Raw genomic sequence first — 17,594 nt, forward strand, 5'->3', positions numbered from 1 at the left:
GACTCGATGAACTTCATGAAACTTAGTATATAAACTAAATTACTTGGTTGACACTAACACTATGAGCTTGGTATAAACTGAATCACTTGGTTGAGACTCCTTGGCTTGGTCAACACTAGATTCACATCACTAACACTGCAGGCTTGGTAGACACTAGAGAACATGATTGACACTGTGCAAATTAGTTAATACTATGAAAATTTATTAGCACTCTCATTGATCAACTCGATATATACTACTTGATGTGAACTAAATGTAGATTTTGAAACACTATAGAAACTATAAAACTCTATAGCAACTATATAACTTGGTGGCAACTATATATAGATTGTTTGGCTTGGTAGTAGCTTAAGCAATTAACTAAGTGTGAGTCACAAATAAAAAAACTTGACCTTAATGTCAACAATAATTGTCCTTCTACTCTTAATGCAGAAATAATATAATCTATGGGCAACAAAAAATGAAAAGAAAACTAGGTAAATGGAATTATAGAACCAATTCACCATCAAGTTTGCCAACCTTTATATTATTAGAAGAAATTACATTTATAGTTTTCTGTCATTCCCTAGTTCAATAGAGTAATAGTCACAAAATAGAAAAGAAAAGAAAATTATCCAATGATTTGAACACATGACATCTTTTCTATTGATGATTATGAATCCATGGTACTTCTAAAAACATATGAAGATTGTTTATCTTCATGCAACTTCAAGAAATCCTGTAACATCTTTATTTCTTCATATTTTTCTATTTGGTTCCAAGTTCATATAATTCATATTATAACGGTCACTATAGCTTTGACTTTCCATCATTGATCTCAAATCAACAGTCAAGATTAGATCATGATAAAGCTTCTTTGTTTTTCCCTTTGTATTTTTCTTTGTGGGTCCCTATGTATACACATCTCATGTACTCATATTTTTGCATTATCTAAACCTCATGCATATTTGAAAAGTGAGAATACAAGCATCATTGATCTTTGCAAATCTGATGGTTGAGATTGAAATCCCTAAACTCTCTTTCCTATCACATCTTTGTAACTATCATTCCTTTGATGTCTTCATTCAATGTGATGATATGACCATGGTTTACTGATGCTTTGTCATTGTGTCACAATATTAACTCAAGGTTTCACTTAACCTCTTGTGATCATGTGACACCCAAATCTTTAAATATTGTGATTAGCTCTTCATTGAAGGAACAAAATGCCACTTCTTTCAATGCGATGATGCGATGATTAATTGTTGTTGTTTTGTTGTCTTGACCCATAGGTATTCTTAACCCTATGTGACTATGTGTCTTTAGCTTTTTTCTCTATCACTGCCTTAATCACATTTTACCTCTAACCACTAGTGGCGATGTGATATGCATTTTCTCCACCACTTCACAACATAAATACTCTTAATCACATGACTACTAGCAATGATGCACTAACTGTCTAGGTTAACTATTACTATTCCTTGCAACTTTGCAACATTATATTTAACTACCTTCAACCTCATGCGACTATGCAACTATTTTTGATCTCAAGGATTAGATGACTAAGATTCAGGAAACTCTTGATTCTCTTATTTTCTCTGTAGCATGGGCCTACCTATTCCATATGTTGTGTTGTCATAATTTCACTTTTGTTATCTTTCATGCATCTCTAAAAAGTGAGAATATGACAACCATTGATTAATCAGGAGATCAATGGTGGAAATAATTTCTTAAGAACCCTACTTTTTTTTGTATAAAACCAATCAAATAAAGACACTTATCACCTCATCTAACACTGTACCATCTGCAAAAGGAAATGGCCCATAGGGACATGTTGTCATGTTGTATTCTCACTTTGTTTAAAAACCTTGTAACTTAAATATGCAAGAATACAACAATCATCGATCTGCTTTTGATATGATAATTAGGAAGATACATTTGTTGAATACTTATATTTTCATCATAAAACACCATCCATCAATTTGGTCTTCATCTGATGATCCAAATTTAATCTCTAAGGAATTTGACTTGTCAACTTTGCAATGTAGACATGCATATTAAATATAAGCTATTGATTGTATTGTAATAAGAAATTCATATCACCTTTGACTAGGTTCTTTCACTATTTCTAATGATTTATCTACTTCTCTAAAATTTGATCTTGATCATTTGCAATGTCTTCCATGAAAACTACAATATAGCATGAATCCTCATCTCCAACATGATTAAGAATAAAGAAATATGAATTAGTAGAATATGCAGACCTTCTTCTCATCAGGGAAACACATAACAAAGCCTTAAAAACCTAATCATCTAGCCTTGGACTGGTGTATTTCTCATATCATTTCCCATATCAGGTTAGCTCAAAGGAATGATGAGAAGAAAGGCCATCATATAGGCAATCTAGACTTAGACTCAAGACATTGACACTTTGATATGACTCTAACTTAAAGAAAAAAGATATGAATTGAAATTTGGGAAAAATACTTAAAGCAAGCACCTTGGCAATCATATCTTAAATTTGATAGTTTCATGAATGATCAAGATTGCATTCAATGTCATTTAGGCCATTGTGTTTATGTTAAGAGGTTGGATGATGACAACTATAGTATTGTGTGTTTATACATGTTGAGGATATGCTTGTAGCTGGGCCTAACATGGCTTACATTAAAGGATTGAAACAAAATTTAACGCATTCATTTTCTATGATAGATTTGGGGGCATAAAAATAAATCCTTGGTATGAGAATTCACAAAGATAGGAAAAATAAGAAATTGACTTTATCTCAGGTTGATTATATTAAGTAGGCTTTGTAATATTTCTCTATGGATAATGCAAAAGTTGTCAGCACATGTTTACTTGGTCATTTAAAATTGGCTAAGAAAATGTGTCCAAAGATGTAGAAAGAGGAGGATAAATTGTCCAAAGCACCTTATGTTTTAGCTATAGAAAGCTTAATGGGTGTATTAATGTATAGTAGGCTAGATATTGTACATGCAATAGGAGTTTTTATTATGGATACAAGTTATCCTAAGATTGAGCATTGAAATTTTGTCAAATGGATGCTTAGATATTTGAGAGGGACATCTAATAAATGATTACATTTTGGGGGCTCTACTACTAATTTGCAAGGATATGTTGACTCAAATTTGACAAGGGATCTAGATACGAGGTGGAGTACTATAGGTTATGTATTTATTGTTGGTGGGACAATGGTGACTTGAATTTCTCAGTTATAGAACGTGAATACTTTATCTACTATAGAGGTAAAATATGTTTTTTCTATAGAGGTAGTCAAGGAGATGATATGGCTTTAATTATTTATGAAAGAATTGGGACACCTATAGAGAGACAATTATCTATTTAGATATAGCTAGAGTGTCATCTTGCCAAGAATTATACTCTACACTCAAAGACATAACACATGTAGTTATAGTACCATTTCATTCAATCTATTTTTGATGATAGATAATTAAAAGCTAGGAAAGATACACATAAATGATAATACAACATATATGTTTACAGAGGTAGTGACAAAGGAGAAGTTAACATCCTCTTCATCTTTGGGTTATCTTCTAGACTAAACTTAATAAAAGAACAATAGAGTCGAATGTGGTTTTACATTCTAGTAGGCATTATAGTTTTAGTTGTTCTATGATTAATATCCAAGTGGGAGATTATTATTGGGGAGTCTGGCTTGTCTTCAAATAAGAGATTGTTGTTATGTAGATCCTAATCAAACTCAGAGGTTAATTTTCCCCACTTCATTCAGTGTGGTTTCCCCCCATATTTTCCAACAAGGGTTTGGGGGTAGTGCCCCCAAAATGGGGTCAAGGAGTAGCATATCTTACAAGGTCCTAGGGAAGATACCCAAGTATGCCCCCTTTGATAATACATGGTGGGATCAAGGGGAAGTGACCCTATGAGGGTTTTTGGGGGTAGTGCCTCCAAAAGATCAAATAATTGTAAAAGCTTTTGACCCTATGACATATTCTAGTACTATTTTTGTAAGAAACAAAAAACCTGTACAAAATGACTTAAGGTTCAAGATTTTATGATGTGTGATCATAAAGTAGCTTCTGTGGTGGTATTGAGTTGCAAGGGATTGTAGATTGTAATTAGGTTGTAATCACTAGATGATAAGAATATTGGACTCACTATTTGGTAGATGTAGCCCAAGGATTGGGTGAACCACATTAAATATTTGTGTTCTTTTGTATGTACCTTATTTCTTTATGATATTGGTTATATTCACATGTAATTATTTTTGTCTTGCTAATCCTACTAAGGGTCTCTGATAGTATGTGTAAACTAGGACACTATGAGATTGCATTATGACTACATGTAGAAAAGGAAAATATTTGGATGACATTGTAGAATTTGAGAAAACCAACTTCATAGTTCACCAAGAACACATACATGAAACATAACCTATTGTTAGAAAGAAGCCAAAAAAGGAAAAAGTGAAGCTTGGAAATCTCAGCAAAATAAGAGAGAAAATGTATTCCAAAATTTAAAAGAACAATTACAAGAGTTCAACTTTAAAGATGAATGAAACCCTAAAGCCTAAGAAAGCTAGGTTGCAATTTAATAATTAATAAAAGAATTAATTATTAATGCATCTAAGAGAAATCTTAAGCACTAAAGAGTAATAAATTAACTGATTAAATCAAAAGGATTTAAGTAGTAAGAAAACAAAATATTACTTTAACACGCCCCCCCCCCCCTTAAGCTAAGTGAAGGGGAAAAGCTAACCTAGCATGACTATGAAAGCAGAAAATGGATCCCAACAACAAGGCTTGATCAGGTACCCAATGCAAGGAAATATTTGTAAACTAGAGACAAAGCAGAAAACCTAGTGGGAAAAACTCCTCTCCAAAAAGAGATAAAAAAAAAAGAAAAAAAGGAAATTTCTCAAGAGACTCTCTGAAAACCATTAGTACAACCAGCCCCCCCATGAGAGAGAGAAGAGACACCAAATCCCTCCAAGAATGATGGAGCCCCTGTAGAATGTTAGTCTCAGAATGGTTTTTGACATTTGAGTGCCAACACATCATTTTTTACATTGGAGCCAAGCACACTATGTACGCTGAGTCAGGAAATCCAATAGGTGTTGAGTGATCTTCAAGTGCCGAGCAGATTTTAGGTACTGAGTGAAGATTAGGTGCCAAGTGACTTCAGGTGCTGAGCATGATACAGGAGCCAAGTGATATTTAAGTGCTGATTCACAGACGATGCCGAGCAACAGGAATTAGTAAGTGCTAAGTAACACAGAATGTACATATATGTCTTTAACTTCACTAATTAAGATTAAAACTATTTTTATGGTCGACATATGACGAATATCAAAAGATTAAACTGATAAGATCAAATCTTTTATTTTTCCTATGCAATCTACATGCAGCCAATTAGAAAAATGGAGAAGGCATACAACCAATAAGAAAAGTGCAAGGAATGAGTGGGAAATAGAGATTCAATATGGATCGTAGATCCATATCTAACCCTAAGTCTTTGAGTGTCTTTATAAGGAAGACGAAATCTCATTAAATTAGTGAATGGATGAAGGAGTGTATGAAGAAGATATACTAGAGTTTAGAGTAAAGAGTAAAAAGACTTAGAGGAACAGAATAGCAGTGAAATATTTAGTTGATCAAGAACAAAGCAAGGGATACAAATAAGAATCAGATCTCAAAGGATCAAGACTAGAGTAAGAAGATCAAGTGCCTATATTAAACAATCAAAGGATTGTAAGCTATCAGGTTTATTATGTCTAATACTCTCTAGCAATTGTATTATAAAGGAAATCCTATATTGATAGGTTAGCTTAACAGCTACTTTGTAGATCCTTTAAATAGGTGATGAAGGCCTTTAACAGGGCAGACCATCAGAAGTGGTCAAACATCATTGCTACAATAATTTTGTGGGTATCATCTCCACCCAAGTTTTACCTTCTTATTCCTAGAGGGTTTCTGGGTTACCAAAATCTCAAGGGTTAAGTGGTGATGCATATTTGTTTTTCATGATTGTTTGATATGTTTATATGCATGCAATCTATTTTTTAGTTAAATTGTTTTAAAGGTCAGAGTACAATACTTTTAATTCACACCCCCCCCACCTCTTAGGAGCATTATTCCTATTTGAATATTCCAACAATTGGTATCAGAGCTTGTGTCCTCTCAAGAAGAAGCCTAATAGCTTGGAGGAAAAGATCTAAAGATGGAAGTTTTCAAACTTGGAAAGATCATTGAGAACTAGGTGATAGATGTACATCTCGCTCTACACAAGGTAGAAGAAGCTAGAGTGGAATTAAGAAAATCCTTGAAAAGAAGGAAAGAGATAGCCATAGCTGAAAATGACAAACTATAGGGAGATTGATACCACACAAGTATTTGCCAATGGAGACACTAAAGAGTTTGATGCAGCAATAGAAAAACTGATGGAGAAAAAAAAAGTTCAAGAAGAAGAGATAAGATCTCTCAAAATGGAACATGAATCACAAGCCATAATGTTATGTGAAATCACTGAACAAAAGAAAAGAGCAATTGAAGATAGAGTCATGATGGAAGATGACAAAAGGAATCTTGCAAACAGACTTGAAGAAAAATGTACTGCATTGACAAGGATCTCCAACATGCAGATGGATACACTTGCCCAAATGATGAACCTTCATCATGAACTTAATATGAAAGATATTGAGATCTCTACTTTGAAGATGTAGAATGAACAACTACAGAATGAATTGAATAGAGAAAAAGAGACAACAGAAAATCTCAACAAGTCAAGTGAAGCCATCAAGTACTTTGACCAGTTAATGAAATTCCCAAGAGCAACCCATGATACATCAGGACTTGGATACAACAACACTAAAGTTGGTGAATCATCAAAGAGTGGCAAGAAAAGAAGTGATAAAGGTAAGGATTCTAAACCCACTTGTCATTATTGTAATAAAAAGGGGCATACTGCTAATGTTTGCAAGAGTAGAAGAATCAATCAGCCCAACATAGCCAAAAGCAAGGGTTACTATCACAAGTGCAACATGCAAGGACATACGACTTAAGATTGCAAATCCAAAGCCACAAGGACACAAAAATTTGATGGACATTGTCATAATTACAAGAAGTATGGACATAGAGCATTTGAATGCAGATCAAAGCCTATGTGGACACCAACCCAACATGTAAGAAGGGACAACTATAAACACCATCACAATTGGGACTATAACACTAGGTATAGCTGTCATTATTGTCAGGAATATGGACACATACCCCAGAACTGCATAAGAACACATTTCAAAGGGAACTATAAAAGATGGTTGAGCCAAACCACATGTTTTAGTTGCTTGAAAACTGGACATGTTGGCAGGAATTGTCCAACAAAAGCCAAGGCACCCAAGACTGAAGTAAATAAGGGCAAAGAAAAGATTAATGTGAAACACATCAAAACAGACATGAAGAAAACATGACAGAAAAAGAATGAATCAATTTCATCCAATGAAAGGGTCACTTCACCCACAAGGTCAAGTGATCATTTCTCATTCAATTAATCACAAAATGAGCCTATGGGGTTGATACATATAAAGATAGTATCATACATCAGCCCTAAATTATGAAGAAACATTGCAAAGTATAAATATGCATGAGATAAGATGCTAAGACTAAACTTGAATTATGATGCCGAACTGTCTTTGGATGCCAAGTAAAACTCTAGTGGATGTTGAGTTACTAACAACGACCAAGCCAATAGTGGATGCCAAGTTAAATAAAATCCAATGGAAGCTGAGTAAATAGGAATATAGTGCAAGCCTAGTAATGTTAAATCCTTTAGAAGCTGAGTGGGTAGTTGAGCATTTAATGCGATGAAAATAGGGTATATTATCATGATTTCAATCATTTTTCTTCATCATGATCAAGAAGCAAAGAAGAGAAAGAGAGAGGAGTGACTTCATAAGTAGAGAATCCAACATTCCAAGTAGATTCCAACCACCTATAGTGCATTTTCATCAATCTTGAGGTATTTTCATTTGTGCCGAGCTACGCAATTTCATATTTCTATGTAAAAGAAACCCTATTTTGCACAAATGGCTTTGAGCTCTAAGAAAACCAATGAAAAAGAGTCGTTTGAAGTCCAACTAGTATCAAATGAGGTTAAGTAGCCTGATTTCCATTCCATTCCTAAAGTTGCATACAAAAACAACCCAACCAGAGCCCTTTCTCACATACCCTCAAAAGTTATAATGGTTTAGGACATAAGAAGATGTTATAATTGTAAGATAGAAGCCATAGGAGACATGGAAATAAGGGAAGCCTATGAGAAGTTGTGTGTAGATGGTGTTTTGAAAGATGAATATAAAATTTTTGAAAGGAAAGGTTTAACACTAGTTTTGAGCTTTCCCATTGTATTCAAAATAGAATGGATCAAACTTGTGTTAAGAAAAATTCATGAGGGAAGTCTATGTCTAGAAGATGTTCCTACCAAGATCATGAAAATAATCATTCATAGGGTAACTAGATATCCTACCCTAGATCTGCCCAAGACCTTGAGAAGTGAATCCAAGGAGGTTATTGAGAAATACACAGGTGCCCAGTGGAATAAAAGAGGAATGACAATCCACACCATTCAAGATCCTCTAGTTGAGTTTGTTGTTAGAGTTATTGCACATAAGTTCTATCAATCTAGTAGACTCAATAGTGTGCCATGTATTGCAGTAGATGTAGGTTACAAATTGGTGAAAAAGGATCATACTTATGATCTTGTAGAACTACAACTACAATAGATTAATGAAAACCTAGCTGCTATAAGAAGGTCAAAGGGTGCTCAATGCAAATTTGGAGCAATTTTGGTATGTGTATTCTTCTATGTTCTAAATGAATTTCCCTCTTTTGGCAAAGTTACATGGAGAAATGATAAAACTATCATATCCCAAATTAATGAATATATAGAACAAATGGGAGACAATTTTGATACACTTATGACAAGTTATTTTGAAGATTTTAAGAAATCCATGAAGCAAAGAGTAAGAATACAAGTTTCCTTAGTGGAAAAACATATTAATGATATATGCTTCTTAGTTGATATTGACTTTACCTATATCCAAGCAATAATTCCAAAGGTGAGATGGCTAAGGCCATTTGGTTATGAGATAAACATAGATGAAGCATTTGCAACAATAACTGCATTATTGGCAAAAGAGATAGATAAGAGTGCCCCACATTTTGGCACTTATGATTTGGTAAGGTCAAAGGTAAAAATGGAGCTAAAGGCCACCTCCACAATAAAGAAGAAAGAAAAATTGATGAAGAAAATTAAAAAGAAATTTGGTGAAGGAATTGACGCTAAAGCAAAAGAAGAAGATGACAATGAAGATGAGGATGATGATGATGATGAACAAGAGCAAGGCCAAATAGAATTAACTCAAGGCCTAGGAGAAGACAAGGAGGAAGGTGCTGAGGAAAAAGAAGCCAAGGAAGCACCAACTCAAGCCAAGCCAAAGAAAGGAAAGGCAATAATACAACCTCCAGCCTAGCCTAAAACAAAGAAAGATGCAAAGCCAACTCAAACCAAGCCACAAATACCAGTCACAAGGGATACCACAAGGGCATCTTCACAGAAAGCCAAAGAACAAATCAAAGAGAAGAAGAAGGCTATTGAATAGACTACTGAAGAGCTAAGAAAAAGAAGAAAATATGTAGCTCAACCAGATTCTGATGAGGAGGAAAGAATAGAGTCAGTAGACATCAGCCAATTCAAAGTGTTAAGTCATCCTCCAAAATCAGCCTTAGATAAAAATATATGAAAATATTAAGAATGCTGATTTTACTGATTTAAAAAGTATTGACTTCAACAAATAAATAAAGAAGAGCAAATCAAAATAGAGGAATCAGTATACACCATGATGATTGAATTCAAAACTACACTTCTAGTGTTAGACAATACTATCCCTAGAGAACTATATGAGATAATTGAAAACAAATGGCATCATTTTCTGAAAATTGAAAAGGAGATAAGAGAATCTACCTTAGCTTAGGTGATGCCTAACCTAACAAGAGGTCAAATAACAAAGGCCAATAAGAAATATAGTGGAAATTTAACACCAAAGCATAGAGCCTTTGACATTTTACAAAACAAGATTGAAAATGTAGTCAGTAAGTCAATAAAGATATGGAAATTGATAAATGGCTTGACTACTATCAAAGATGGAGAAGAAGATCCCCTTGAGGGACAAAATACAAAACATGAAGAGCCTAGTGAGAAAGATGAGGAAGAGACAAAGAATACAGAGAAAGAAGAAGAAGAGAAGAAGGAAGAAGAAAAGAAAGAAGAAGAAGAGAAGAAGGAGGAAAAAGGAAAGATAAAGAGGAGAAAGAAATAGAGGAGGAGACACAAAAGCAAGATGAAATGGCAATTGCTGAGCAAGAGAAGCAACAAGACCAGAGTGTGCAAGACACATAATTGCCACCTTCTAGCCCTCCTCATGTACCCATCACACCTGCAAAAACTACAACTATACAGGATGTTCTTGACACTTCTACTTAGTACATCAATCCATTAAATATAGAGGATCTCAAAAGAATCCTTGACCAATCCATAGAACAAGAAAAGTTATGTATAGATCCAATATTGGTCAGTGTGGATGAATTACAAAAATTAGTAGAAAACACAGTTAGAGACAAGGTGAAACCACAAGAACCACCTTCCATTATCTCTACAGCTACTAATGGTCAACCTCAAATGCAAACAATTATTTCATCAAGAATTTTTGACACCATAGTATAGAAGCCAAGTGAAGTAGGAGATAGAGAAATAGAAAAAACATGAAAGACTATTACGTTTGATCCTACAGCACAAACACAAGGTGCAATTCCAAAAATTACCATAATTGATCAAGGAAGTAGACAGCATGAGGAGAAAATAGAGGAAACTCCTAAAGGGCAAGAGGCAATATAGACATTAATAAATTTTCCTACCTCAGGAACTCCTTCACAATAGCCAAGTAGTGATGCAGTGCCACTACAAATATCCGTACCAGGATCAAGTTCGACAAAAGTTGCAAGGGTACTTCACTATGGAGACCTTGAATTAGATGAGGAGATAGTCATACCAAGTTATGACTCAAAAATAATAAGTACTGAACAAATCAATGAGGTGCAAGAAGCATTAAATAGAAGAAAGCGGCAGGAGATACTTAGAAAGGAGTATAAACAAAAGAAAATGTTACATGAAATTAAGGACATCTTTATGGATGCCTTCAGTTTGCAGTCACTAGATGAGTCAAAGCATATCATGGAGAAATTATCAGATATTGTTGACCAGGTGACAAATGTAGAACAATAAACAAATGTAAAACTTATGGAATGGTCTAAAAGGAAATTTCAAGGGAAAGTAAATGAGAAAATATCCAGTGAAATTGCACTTTCCCAGGCTGAATTGGCAAAAATGCTTGACAAAGTGAAAAAGGTACTTGAGAATATATTCTCATTGTACAACAAGCTGTGTTACTTTTCATACTTCACACAGGAGACAAGCCAAAGAATAATGAGTCTGGAAAGAAATCTGAAGATTTCAAGCATGCAACTACCCCAAGGCCCAACTCAAAGTGAGAAGCACTTCAAACAAATGCTTCACACTCAGAAAGAAGTGGCTATATTAACAGTAGAAGAGGCAACCATCAAGGAAAAACTAATACAACTTCAATCCTCCATTACCCCACATTTGGAAGTACTCCATAAAGAATAGGTCCATGCTGAAACTATTCTCAAGAAAGATCCTAATCGTTCTACTTTAGATGGACTTGTTCACCTTGCTGCAGAGACTGCCATCCAACACAAGTCATTGGAAATTTCTTTGCAAAATTGGGATGCAGCTCTCAGAATGATTATGGAGGTAAATAGTACATTTTTGGTGAAATATGGATTTAACCCTTAGAACCCTTTGACATAAGTGTCAAAAAAGGGGAGATATTATGAATGAGAGAGACAAACAAGTTAACAGGTGGAGACAAGATAAAAAGGGGAAAAGGGGAGCATGATATACAACAACAAATTTTGGTTACCAAGATAGCACATATAATAGCACAATCAACTCAGGGGGAGTTACAATAATTTTGAGGTATATATATTGTAAATTACAAAATTTTGATCAAAGCTTTATTTAACCTTTATATATATTGAGAAGATTAGTGAATGTACAAATAAGGATAGATAAATAATGCTTGGTTAATGTTTTTGTCACTCATGTCAAAGGGAGAGATTGTTAGTCTCAGAATGGTTTATGACATTTGTGTGCTAACACACTTAATCATTTTTTACATTGGAGCTGAGCACACTATGTACGTCGAGTCAGGAAATCCAATAGGTGTCGAGTGATCTTCAAGTGCCGAGTGATATTTAAGTGCCGAGTTACAGATGATGCCGAGCAACAGGAATCAGTAAGTGCCAAGTAACATAGAATGTACATATATGTCTGTAACTTCACTAATTAAGATGTAAACTATTTTTATGGCTGACATATGACAAATATCGAAAGATTAAAATGATAAGATTGAATCTTTTATTTTTCCTATGCAATCTACATGCAACCAATTAGAAAAATGGAGAAGGCATGCAACTAATAAGAAAAGTGCAAGGAATGAGTAGGAAATAGAGATTCAATATGGATCATAGATCCATATCTAACCCTAAGTCTTTGAGTGTCTTTATAAGGAAGATGAAATCTCATTGAATCAGTGAATGGATGAAGGAGTGTATAAAGAAGATATACTGGAGTTCAGAGTTCAGAGTAAAAAGACTTAGAGGAACAAAGTAGCAGTGAAATATTTAGTTGATCAAGAACAAAGAAAGGGATACAATTAAGAATCAGATCTTAGAGGATCAAGATCAGAGTAAGCAGATCAAGTGCCCATATTCAACAATCAAAGGATTGTAAGCTATCAGGTTTATTATGTCTAATATTCTCTAGCAATTGTATTAGAAAGGAAATCCTATATTGATAGGTTAGCTTAACAGCTACTTTGTATATCTTTTAAATAGGTGATTAAATCCTTTAACAGGGTAACACTTCATGTAAAGTGTTTATAAATCCTCTAACTAGGTCACTATTGACACAGTGTAAAGTCTTTAGCAGGACAGGCCTTTAACAAGGCAAACCATCATAAGTGGTCAAACATCATTGCTGCAGTAATTTTTTGGGTATCATCCCCACCCTAGTTTTACCTTCTTATTCCTGGAGGGTTTCTGGGTTACCAAAATCTCAAGTGTTATGTGGTGATGCATATTTGTTTTTCATGATTGTTTGATATATTTATATGCATGCAATCTATTCTTTAGTTAAATTGTTTTAAAGGTCAAAGTACAATACTTCTGATTCACCCCCCCCCCCCCCCCCCTTTCAGAAGCATTATTCCTATTTGAATATTCCAACATAGAAGTGATCAAACCAATGGAACTTCAATGCTGAAGAAATAAGGACATAGAACAAGGAAACCTTGAATGAGAGGTGAAACTAGAATGCATAATTGCTACTCAAAGGAGAAAATATGAAAATCCTAGAAGGGAATCCCCAATGTAGGTGTGCTGACACTATCATGAAAGAGGAGATGAATGTCCTTTATAGAATCCTCAAAAAGTGCACTTGGAGGCTTGATGAATGGAGCTAGAGATGAATCTAACTAAAGAGAAAATACCTTAATAGGATGTGTTGTGATAGTGAAAACAACAATCTTGGGAATAATATGAAGGTTCAAGTGTCTTGACTACACCACATGATGCTCTCATGGAAGAGAAGAGCTATGCTCTGACAATGGAGATGATGGAACAAAGTTTGAGAATGTGTAGAGATAGGTGGTATGATCAACTATCCCTATAGCAATAAGGCCTCCTATTGCATTATCCTAAATGAAGACTGAATCTACAATGAACTCAACTATCTTCCCTGATCCACTATGTGTAATCTAATACATAGAGAGAAGGTTTGTGGATAGAGATGGAACATAAAATACATCATTAAATGTGCCATCTTGAATGCCAACTAAACCTTTCCCATAGATTGTTAGGGTAGTGTTATTCCCCATGAGAATATGAGGAATGGGAGAAGCCTCAATAGTGGAGAAGAACCCTTGAGAAGATGCCATATCGTGAGAAGCACCTAAATCCAGTATCTAAGGGACCTAGGAAGGGGATGTAGTGGATGCCCATAATGCATGATCCTATCCAAAATCTAGTGTAGATGTTGAAGATATGGAAGAAGAATGAAGAGTAGACCCCTATGAGGTAGAAGAGGATGGAGAGGAAACATTGCTCTTCTAAAGAAGAGCTTGCAAATCTGCAATCTATTTCTCATAGCCATCAAATCTCTTCTAAAAACAATGTTACTCATCATGAGGTCCCTTTCAAAAATAGGAATAGGTAGGAATCTTTGTCTTCTTTTTCTCCTTCTTAGAAGAAGATGATAGGCCAATAGAGTGTTGAGAAGAGGAATCTCATATTTGCTTCAGCTTCTACTTCTATGTATCCTAAGGTGATTTGGCAGGCAATGCCTCTAACTATGAACCTGTAAGTGAATCCATCTGAGTGAGCTTGGACTGCTCATGAGTTAACCTATCATAGAATGTCTCAAAAGAGGGCATAACATGTTGTGCACCTAGTGCATCCATAGTGGATTAGAAGGTAGAAGTGAACACCTAATAAGGACGTCAAAGCTTTGAGAGTATCAAAAAGATACACTCATCATTTGACTTTGTCCTTTTAACAACTTGTAAAATAGATTGAAGAGACTTGAACTTCATCAAGAAGTCCTCAATGCTAGTGAGTGGTTCAAGTACTAAGGAGGTGAGCTTTGCATTTATCTATAGAACCTTGAACTAATTCTTGTGCCAAACAAGGTGGAAAACTTGTCCTACATAGCCCTGGATGTAGTCAAACCATATAGGTGAAATAGTAACCCATCTAAAATATTCAATGTTATGAGGTCCATTGCCTCATCCATTTTATTTTGCTACATAAGAACCTCATAAGGCCTCTATAGAACTATCAGAGCCACATTGAGGCATGACCATAACCCTTTTTCCATAAGCAATTTGGTCATCTGTCCTTTCCAAATATGGTAGTTGTGAGGTGTAAGGAAGGCAATAGAAGAGTCTACCATTGAGACAAAGTAGACAGAAGTAGAAGGGTCATTTTTGAATTAAATTATAGAAAGGAAAATGTGCCCCCTCACAATGTATATATTTATCCTTCATATACCAAAGAAACAACTACGAAAAGCACAAAAAACTAGAAGAAAACCTAGACGCTAGATGTAGAGAGGGAGGAAACTAAAGCCTCTACTTCAACGCCAAAAATAAGAGCTCAAACAACCAAGTCATAAATCAAAACCAACATCATCCTTTCTAGCTTAGAACCAACTTTCTGGCACTTCTTTAGATCGAAAGAAAACCTTCGTATGCTCAAGTTACAGCTAAAAAACCAATTACTCCTCTAAAAAAAAGCTCTCTAGAAAAATCCAAAGATGTAAAAAAATTTGATGACCATATGACTATCAAATGGTCATTTGTTGGAAAAATAATTTGGTTGTTGAAATTTTTTTTCAATCGCCAGAAAAACTACCAGAAAAATCAATGTCACCAGAAAATAGTTTCGGGCAATAGTTTATTGGTGTCACCCATTGGGTTGCTAACATCAGCAACCAATGAGGTGATAGGGTGATAGTGGCAGCAGCCAAGTGGCAGATGGTGGTGGTGGAAATCACCGAGCAACAGGATGATGGTGCACGAGTTGTGGTAGCACACAAGGCAGGCTGCGGTGGCTCATCAATGAGAGCAAGGTGCGGGTCAAGCATGGGTGACATGCTGGCAGAGCACAGGTGGCACATTTGTGGTACTATATCTGTGCGCCTAAATAGCATGTAAATCACTATTTTTTTATTTTTTTATTTTTTTGTGTTTTTTATCCATATGGCCTTGGAAAGAGGAAAAAATTCCTAGAGACTACTATGGCTGAAAATAACAAATTTTATATGGATTCTAACTAATCTAGGCCTTTTAAGCACAATGGAAACATCCATTTTTGCCCAAAGTGCACCAAAAAAAGGCACCTCCTTTGAATTGAAGAAAAATAACCACAAAAAAGCTAAGTTTTTCATCTTTGAATCATGACTTAAAGATCTCTAGATTAGGTAGTAGTAGGAAGGCTTTGATACCATGTAGAAGTTGAGAAAACCAACTTCAGAGTGCACCAAGAACACCTGCATGCAAAATAACCTTTTCCTAGAAGGAAGCCCAAAAAGGAAAAAGTGAAGCTTGGAAATCTCAGTAGAATAAGAGAGAAAATGTATTCCAAGATGTAAAAAAAACAATTACAAGAGTTCAACCTTAAAGGTGAACGAAACCCTAAAGCCTAAGAAAGGTAGGTTGCACATTAATAATTAGTAAAAGAATTAATTATTAATTCACCTAAGAGAAAACTTAAGCACTAAAGTGTAATAACTTTACTAATTAAATCAAAATGATTTAAGTAGTAAGAAAACAAAATATTACTCTAATAGACATAGGTTGCATGAGTGCTACATTAATTATGATTGTGGGAATGTTGTAATAACTAGATTTGCATACAATTTTCATCTTATTATTCAATGTGATAAAAAATTGTGGATGTCTATTATTATACTTATTGAATGCAAATCTAAAATTATCTAAGTAATTGTTACTTGCAATGAATGTTAGATCAATTCACACTTTTGTGTTTATGCTTAAACCATGGCCATATCACTCCTAATGATTGGATGAGTATATTTAGTAAACTTAATTTTGGTGATTGCCTACATAACCATTTTGTATGACATTTTGACATATTAGGTTAATTTCTCTTTGGTTCCAAAGTGGGATGTTACATGCAGAGAGGTTGCAAAATATTTTATTATTATCACGAATACAGTATAAAGGATCTAATCAAAATAGAGGGGTGCAAAATTATAGGTCATTTTCTTGTTGTATTCCTTTAACACTTTCAACAAGTTTTTCAAAATTCATAACTTATTTGTAAATTCCAAATAGGGTGAACACTCTAATAGTGGGATTTAAATCCTCTAACAAGGTATCCTATAATAGGACTTTGGATACTTCTAACAAAATATCACTCACTCCTAATAGAGTGAGTCACTCAGAAAGAGACAATAGTATCTTGTAACAAAGAATTATTTTCTAATGTAGTGAAAAGATTGTGGGTTCCATCTCCATTGCATTTTTTCTCTCTAACTAAGGGTTTGTGTGAGACCAAAATCAAATTGTTATGTGTGATATAAATTTTATAGTACTGAAATCTTATATTTTTTGCAAACTTAAGGTTTCAAGTTTGAATAGGTGAATTGTTATAGTATTGATTCACATCCTCCACCACCAACCCCTGTCCCCCTTCTCAATACCTATTATTTCCAACATATAGAATGTGTCCCTTGTTACTCATCCTATAGTGCCTCATTATGATATGATCAACCTCCCTATACCTATGTGCTAAATAATACTATAGCAAAGTCTAACTTCAAGATATGGTAGGTTTCTTGGTGATTAGTTAGGTTTTATGGTTATTCAATTGAAAGATGGAAAGAGAGGTTTCATGCAACATATT

The sequence above is a fragment of the Cupressus sempervirens genome, chromosome 3 (genome assembly GCF_028749045.1).
Source record: "Cupressus sempervirens isolate cs-2001-9-10 chromosome 3, ASM2874904v1, whole genome shotgun sequence".
NCBI lineage: Eukaryota > Viridiplantae > Streptophyta > Pinopsida > Cupressales > Cupressaceae > Cupressus > Cupressus sempervirens.